This window comes from Amblyomma mixtum, chromosome 9, assembly GCF_055824585.1.
Source record: "Amblyomma mixtum isolate Tamu chromosome 9, ASM5582458v1, whole genome shotgun sequence".
Taxonomy (NCBI): Eukaryota; Metazoa; Arthropoda; class Arachnida; order Ixodida; family Ixodidae; genus Amblyomma; species Amblyomma mixtum.
In genome coordinates, this window is record NC_143020.1 from 30,867,763 (window position 1) to 30,876,179 (window position 8,417).

Sequence of the window (8,417 nt, forward strand, 5' to 3'; positions counted from 1 at the left end):
GCTTACCTTGAAAAATGCTTCATGCATTTTGCACCTCGTGATGAAGGTGCAAGATTTCTGACGTCATCAAATTCGTGTTAGGTTTCGTATATTTATTGCTACCCTTACAAAAATTTTTAGTAACATTCTTTAGAAAGTCTTTCGACAATTGTTAATAGAACCTATCAACATTGAATAGAAAGTCTTTTAAACGCCTCTGTACATTGTAGTAACAACCTATCAACCGTCTTCCGACAATTGGCCACCGATATCCAAAAGACTCAAGTACATAGAAAGTCTTTATACTTCCTGTCATCCCCTTATCGAGTTTGTATACACTTCCTACTGACCCCTTACCGACAATGTCTACCAACACCCTATTAACGGTCTTCCGACAATTGGCCACCGTTATCCAAAAGACTCAAGTACATAGAAAGTCTTTATACTTCCTATCATCCCCTTATCGAGTTTGTATACACTTCCTACTGACCCCTTACCGACAATGTCTACCAACACCCTATTGACGGTCTTCCGACAATTGGCCACCGTTATCCAAAAGACTCAAGTACATAGAAAGTCTTTACACTTCTTATCAACCACATACCGACAATGTCTACCAACGCCCTATCAACGGTCTTCCGACAATTGGCCACCGTTATTCAAAAGACTCAAGTACGAAGAAAGTATAATTCCTACATCAACTTTTGGAAAAGTGTATGTTAACTACACAGTACAACACTTTTACCAACATAGTTTTATCACTTCAAAATCATTTTGTGAACACTATCCTGGAGTGCTTAAAGAATAATAGAAGCAAAATGCAAATTATTACATTTATTGTGCACAAGTGTACATACGCGCTACAACACATGCATGATGCATCAAAATATTTTATGGAGAACAATAGAGGAACAGAATATTGCCTTCGGCACGCTTCCCCTCAGTTCCCTCTGAGTAACAATGACTGACACACAGCAATTGAAAAACATAACAGGTTTTAATTCACGATGTTTCGGCTGGAGGACCAGCCTTTTTCGAGTATAGTATAGCATTCGAAACAAAAGCTGTGCGCTTCAAATGCTGTAGTACACTTGAAAACGACTGGCCCTCCAACCAAAACATCGTCAATTAAATCCCGTTAGGTTTTTCTTACATATATACGAGGTGTTTCAGGGAAGACTAAGTAATTTTCAAAAAACAGGTATTTTGAGATGAATGTATGGCTTTTTCAGCATAGTATTACCAGTGTTGGCAGGCACCAGAAAACTTGTGAAGAGTCTTACGTAATAAGCTGGTTAGCTAATTTTTATTAATGAACCTTTTCACTATCAGAAACTTTGTTAAAACATTAAGTTGTGCTAGTTGGTAACGGCTTGAAGGAATCATACTCTTAGCGGTAAGAACACACACAACACCAAGACACACACACACAGGACACCCGCTAGACTTCAACTATCTTTACTGGACACTTGTACGACATAAATATGTATCACTGAGCACACGCAGGTGCCTCGTCATCGGCATCAGGTCTAACTACGCCCTCCCCTCTCCTCCAAGGCATACGGTTGCGCCGATAAACAATCCCTTTTTCTGCCAATGCCAAGGAGGGAGTGCTTACACACATGTACGTCACCCGCCTCTTGAATACGAAAGGCCTGGGAGCCGAGAAAAAAGAAAGAAAAATTATCGAAGTCTTTTGTATTCAAGAGGCGGGTGACATGTGTAAGTACTCCCTCCCTGGTGTTGGCAGAAAAAGAGATTGTTTATCGGCGCAACCGTATGCCTTGCAGGAGAGGGCAGGGCGTAGTTAGACCTGTTGCGGATGACGAGGCACCTGCGTGTGCTCAGTGATACATATTTATGTTGTACAAGTGTCCAGTAAAGATAGTTGAAGTCTAGCGGGTGTCCTGTGTGTGTGTGTGTCTTGGTGTTGTGTGTGTTTCTTACTGCTAAGAATATGATTCCTTCACTATCAGAGTTAGGCGTCTAGTTGCCATTAGAGATTTGTAGCAGTTACATGCACTGGAGGGGTTTCTTTCCCTGTGTGCTTTTAAAAGCGCATGTACTTTCGCACGATGCAGCCAAATTTTGTCGAGCCACAGCGGCGAAAGTAATCATGTTTTGTACATTCCAGAAACTGATATGGCTACTACGAACAACTGGCTAAAAGTCTCTAACTGCAACCAGTTGCAAACCTGTGTTAGTTAAAAAGTTAATTATCAGAAATTAGTTAACCAGCTTACTAAATACACCTCACTGGCTTTCTGGTGTCTGCTAACACTGGTAATATTATGCAGCAAAAGCCATATTTTTGAAAACTACTTATTCTTCCCTGAAACACCTGGTGCATATAAATACTGCTCACTTTCCTGTACAACACAGAAACGAAATAATTTCTTCTGTAACATGAAAGTTCCATGAGCCACATAACAAACCCGTGGAAAAAAACTGCATGCATACACACACATCTCTCCAAAACAGCTAAAAAATCCCACACAGTGAAACAATGCTTACACTGTCTTAAGACCAACATTAAAGGCTGCAAACACTAGCGAATTAAAAGTCAAACAAATGCCAAACATATGCTAAATGTCCCCATGGATGTAGATATTAAGCTATGAGCTGATTTTAATAAAAATGCATCAGCACAGAAATGCTTAAGAGACTTTGTTGGTGCACTATCCTGACACTTGTCCTCAATATCAGGCAGCCTGCTTGTTGTTCATCATCATCATCAGCCTGACTATGCCCACTGCAGGGCAAAGGCCTCTCCCATGCCTCTCCAATTAACCCTGTCGTTACTTGTCTGCATCACCAGTGGAAGAGGTAGCGTCCTAGTGATGAGACGTGTGCACGAACAGGTAGCCTTCTCCATGGCAGAATGCAGCAGCAAGAGAACTGCACAAGAAAACATTCAAAGTATACAGTTATAGTAGCTTCTAATAGAATCAAACACGGAGCAGCAACAATCAGTTAAATGTGCACTAAAATGCAGCACTCCGAGTGAGTTTGATAAGGCTGCTGAGTAATAGCATAAGCAGCAGTCACAAGACTAGAACTAAATGTAATGCGTCCTTGAACAAGAAAAAGCTATAACATGCTGTTGTGTTCAATTCTGCCCCCACATTCGAAGACTGAATGATATTCACAGGAACTGACATTAACGTGTTACACCTAATTAGGCAGGCTCGAGACAAGGCGGTAGGTGACTACAGGTTCTAGGAACAGTAGGAGAGAGTTATTAGTAGAGTTCGCAGATAAAAATAGTTTACAGATTATGAATACCTTCTTCCGCAAACGAGCAAACAGGAAGTGGACGTGGAAGAGCCCCAATGGTGAGACTAAACATGAAATAGACTTCATACTGTGTGCACACCCTGGCATCGTAGAGGATGTGGAGGTCCTCGGTAAGGTCCGTTGTAGCGACCACAGAATTGTAAGGTCTCGTGTTAGCTTAGATTTGAAGAGGGAACGAAGGAAACCGGTGAAGCGAAAGGCTATTAACGAGTTAGCATTAAGAGGGAAGGTCGCTGTCGCTGCAAAACAGATTTTCCGCTTTAACTGAAGAAGACGACCGCAGTGTTGAAACAATGAATGATAATCTTACAGCTATCGTTACAGAGTGCGCCGCAGAAGTAGGTGGTAGGATGGTTCGACAGGATACCAGCAAGCTATCTCAGGAGACTAAAGATCTGATTAAGAAACGCCAAAGCATGAGGACTTCTAACTCCACAGACAGGATAGAACTAGCAGATCTATCGAAGTTAATAAATAAGCGCAAGGTAGCCGACATAAGAAAGTTTAACGTGGAGAAAATCGAGCATGCTCTAAGGAACGGAGGTAGCCTAAAATCAGTGAGGAGAAAACTGGGCATAGGTAAAAACCAGATGTATGCGCTAAAAGACAAACAGGGCAATGTCATCAGCAATATGGATAAGATAGTTGAATTAGCCGAAGAATTCTACACAAATCTATACAGTAGCGAATGTAATCATCAAGTTACTGAGGGAGGCAGTTGAGCACAGCAATGGGACATCCTGCCAGTAACGAAGGAGGAAGTAAAGAAAGCCTTAGGAGCAATGCAAAGAGGGAAAGCAGCTGGTGAGGATCAGGTAACAGCAGATTTGTTGAAGTATGGAGGAGAGATTGTGCTACAAAAACTAGCCACCCTGTATACGCAGTGCCTTGTGACCTCGAGAGTACCAGAAGCTTGGAAGAACGCTAACATTATCTTAATTCATAAGAAAGGAGACGTCAAGGACTTGAAGAATTACAGACCAATCAGCTTATTGTCCGTTGCCTACAAGGTATTTACTAAGGTAATCGCTAATAGAGTCAGGAAAACCTTGGACTTTAGTCAACCAAATGATCAGGCAGGCTTTCGTAAAGGATACTCGACAATAGACCACATTCACACTACCAATCAGGTGATAGAAAAATGCGCGGAATATAACCAACCCCTATATATAGCCTTCATTGATTACGAGAAAGCATTTGACTCAGTGGAAACCTCAGCTGTCATGCAGGCATTGCGGAATCAGGGTGTGGAAGAGTGTTATGTGAAAATATTGGAAGATATTTATAACGATTGCACAGCTACTATAGTTCTCCATAAAGTCAGCAATAAAATTCCAATACGGAAAGGTGTCAGGCAGGGAGACATGATCTCGCCAATGCTCTTCAATGCCTGCTTACAGGAGGTATTCCGGGGACTGGAATGGGAACAGTTAGGGATAAGAGTTAATGGAGAATACCTGAGTAATTTGCGATTCGCTGATGACATTGCCTTGCTAAGCCACTCAGGACAAGAACTGCAAAGCATGATCAACCAGTTAGACAGGCAGAGCAGAACGGTGGGGCTAAGAATTAACATGCAGAAAACCAAAGTAATGTTCAACAGCCTAGCAAGGGAACAGCAGTTCGCAATTGGTAGCGAGGTGCTGGAAGTAGTAAGAGAATATGTCTACTTAGGGCAGGTAGTGACCGCAGATCCGGATCATGAGAGGGAAATAACTAGAAGAATAAGAATGGGGTGGAGCGCATATAGCAGATTCTCTCAGATCATGATTGGTAGCTTACCAATATCTCTGAAGAGAAAAGTATACAACAGCTGTATCCTACCGGTACTCACCTATGGGGCAGAAACGTGAAGGCTAACAAAGAGGGTTCAGCTTAAGTTAAGAACAACGCAGCGAGCTATGGAAAGGAAAATGATAGGTGTAACGTTAAGAGATCGGAAGAGGGCGGAGTGGGTGAGGGAACGCGGGTTAATGACATCTTAGTTGAAATCAAGAAGAAATGGGCTTGGACAGGGCATGTAATGCGAAGGCAAGATAACCGCTGGTCCTTAAGGGTAACGGAGTGGATTCCAAGAGAAAGCAAACGCAGCAGGGGACGGCAGAAAGTTAGGTGGTCGGATGAGATTAAGAAGTTTGCGGGGATACAGTGGCGGCAAGTGACAAAGGACAGGGTTAATTGGAGAGACATGGGAGAGGCCTTTGCCCTGCAGTGGGTGTAGTCAGGCTGATGATGATGATGACCAAATTAGGCTACCACGAAGAGATATTTAGCCATTCCAGTCATATGAAGATAACATGCAGGCCATAAAATATAAAAATTATTTTGTGTTTCTGATTTGTCTGCACAAAAATTCAGGCAGCTTTTGTTTTCAAAAGTGATGGCACAAAGACATTGCAATATAATGCACATGTTGCTGTAGATAATGTATCATTTGGAGCTATACCAGGTGTTAGGGGAAAATGTATGAACAAAGAGTACAAAGGTGAGCAAGTTCGTCAGGGCAAGAGTGGCACACTCTAAAGCAAATGAATCAAAATATTAAGGCACACACTGCGTCAGATACAATACTTGTAAGTAAAGCTGCATAGAACTACAAGCGATAAAAGCCTCAGAAACGTGCCCCTAAGGGAGCAGCTGGACTGGTAGTTTTTTATTTGTCCCGCAGCACATCCCTCTAGTGCTGAGGCCTGCTCATATCTGTTTAAGTTAAGAATACAAGGGAAACAAGCAAACAAGTGTTCCAAAGAAGATAAAAATGTGCACTTAGGTTGTTCTTTAGGAAATTACCTGTCACTAATTGCAGCAATAAATACCTCGAGAAAGAAAATAAGTTATTTACACAGCTTATTACAAACCTTGATGGCACGGGAGAAAGGCAACATCAAATGCATCGGTTCAAGTAAAGCCAGGGGTCTTGTTAAGGTCACAGCAATATTTGTTGACTTAGGCTCAGCTAGTGTAATGCAATCAGTAACTGAACGTCGGCATGAATAAAAAAACAATGCACCAATACTCAATTCCAAATGCATTTCAACTCTACAGTGCAGTCATTTGTGACAAAGGGAGTGTGAAAGAAAACCTCAGCAATGCTCATGACATCGAATAAGCACCTTTCTTCTGTACAGCTAAAATATAAGCTTTGCAGGGTTTCATGTAATGCAAGGATAACCTGGTAAGGTATCAATTATTGATGCTAGCAACAAATATGCTTCTAAAGCAGAGTGCTCCTCTTGAACGCCAATATTCAATTATGCATTGCCCGTTAGGCCATGCCTATCACATCACTGGTTCACTTCAAACATGCCATACCTTGTAAGAGGTAGGTACTGCTGAAGTAAACCTATAAAATTTATTTGCTGCTTTTAGACTGCTGTATAAAGGTCATGAAGCAGATAATTGTTTTAATTTGGTCTATACAGTGGTCAAGATTTCCAAGCACGAGAGGCATGAGGGAAAAATCTATAGAAAGCATTTCACACTATAACACAATGCACTTGACTAGGGGAGTGCTTTCATGACGCCCGCAATATCTTTTCCCTTTCTTTTGGTCCTCTTTTAAAAGAAAAAAAAAACGAAAGAGAGAGGGAGCCTGGACCAGAAGATTTTTGGCAGGCTAAAAAAGACAAGGAAAATATACCCACTTGTCTACCTATCCTTTTACAAGTGGCACATGCTTGATATCCAGTGTCAATGGCTGATAGGCTGAACCAGCAGGTCTTGATGTCATTTGCCTCTGGTTGAGGTAGCATTGGCTCGATGACAGATGAAAGCTGGTGCAAAAGTAGCGTGATGATACCGGTGGAGCAGCTGTACAGGGCTTGACTGCGGGTGCATTTGAAGAAAGGCTGCATTAGAGCCATGCTTTCATAAACATCACAGAAGCCACATCCCATTAAAACCTCTAGCTGTTCAGTCCAATGTGTTCATGAGTGGAGGCTAATTATTAATTACCTATGCCTCCAATAGTTAGCAAAAAAATGGTTTACAAAGCTTGTCATACTTTTCTTAAAGCTATTATTCGCGAATCACGTTATACTTTTATCGCTTCAGACTGAAAATGGGGCAATGACATAAATGTAGTGAACGTAAAAAAATAAAATGACAACAAACCTTCCATTGTGCGATTACCTCAGCTGCACTGCAATGGAATGGTTCTGCTATTTTTAATCGTCGTTTCGTTGACCAGAACTATCAAGAAATACAGCACTTGATGTGACTGCGACGTAGAACGGGCAATGCTCCTTATCCAGTAAACACTCAGGCAGCAGAATCAAAAGACGCACGCCGCTACAAGCACTTTTCGTTCTTATGGTCTCCTTTTCACGCGCTGCTCCTGTTCAGTCGGAATAACGAATCAAGCAGCACCCCATAGTTCTCGGCGTGCAACCAAATTCTATCACATAACTCCTGCGCCGAGGAGCTGACGCAAACAGCGTGAGGCGGCGGGTTAAAAGTTGCATAGTTGGCAAGCGAGCGTGTCAGAACACCTTCTCTCTGCAAACGATCGCGTGGTGCCCGCATTTTGCACCTCACTGCGAACAAGACGTGAAGACCAACCCAAATGCATTCGCAGCCCTCAAACATACCCCCGACACATCGCAGAAGTCATTTTCCAGTTCTGTACTTACATTTGTCAACGTTCACGGCAAGCCGTTTCTTCTATCGGGCATCGGGCGCCGGCCGCTCTCGGCGTGGTTGCGTGCAGTACGTCAGAGCAGTTTTTGAGCACTGCGTGCGCGTAAGAACGTCTTCCGCAGCACTGGAGCCATCTGTCACCTTCCGAGTTCAGTCACACTACCACAACACTAACGAGGCCGCACATTTAACACAAACAAACTGAAGAAACGCACCCACATCATAACCGTCGCACCCCGCCAACAAAGAGTCGTTTCAGCGTCCTAAAAAAGATAGTGTAGTGCGCGGCAAACATGAGACTCGCAATCCGCCGCCAGCGAACGGAAAGGTGGCGCTAATGTCGCCTAACTTTACACGCGTTAAAAAAAGAATTGATAAAGCCCTTTCTGCCACAAACTTGTTGCATTAAACGACAAAATATTTTGTTTCAATTACAAAGTCAGCAAATTGGAATGATTGCGGTGAAAAAATGCGACTACTCACAAGCATATGTTTCTGGCGGC

General features: G+C 42.6%; 1 long non-coding RNA gene across 2 annotated transcripts; it reads right to left on the reverse strand.

Annotated features, from left to right (window-relative positions):
* Nucleotides 1-1,922: 1,922 nt before the first annotated feature.
* On the reverse strand, nucleotides 1,923-8,141 carry LOC149328647 (uncharacterized). Of its 2 annotated transcripts, none has more exons than XR_016285693.1 (3): nucleotides 7,908-8,141; nucleotides 6,921-7,124; nucleotides 1,923-2,877 (listed from the first exon to the last, which is right to left on the reverse strand). It is a non-coding gene; the product is annotated as an uncharacterized LOC149328647 (long non-coding RNA). The 2 variants fall into 2 exon arrangements; XR_016285692.1 differs by having other exon boundaries at nucleotides 1,925-2,877; nucleotides 6,921-7,101.
* Between the last annotated feature and the right edge of the window lie 276 nt (nucleotides 8,142-8,417).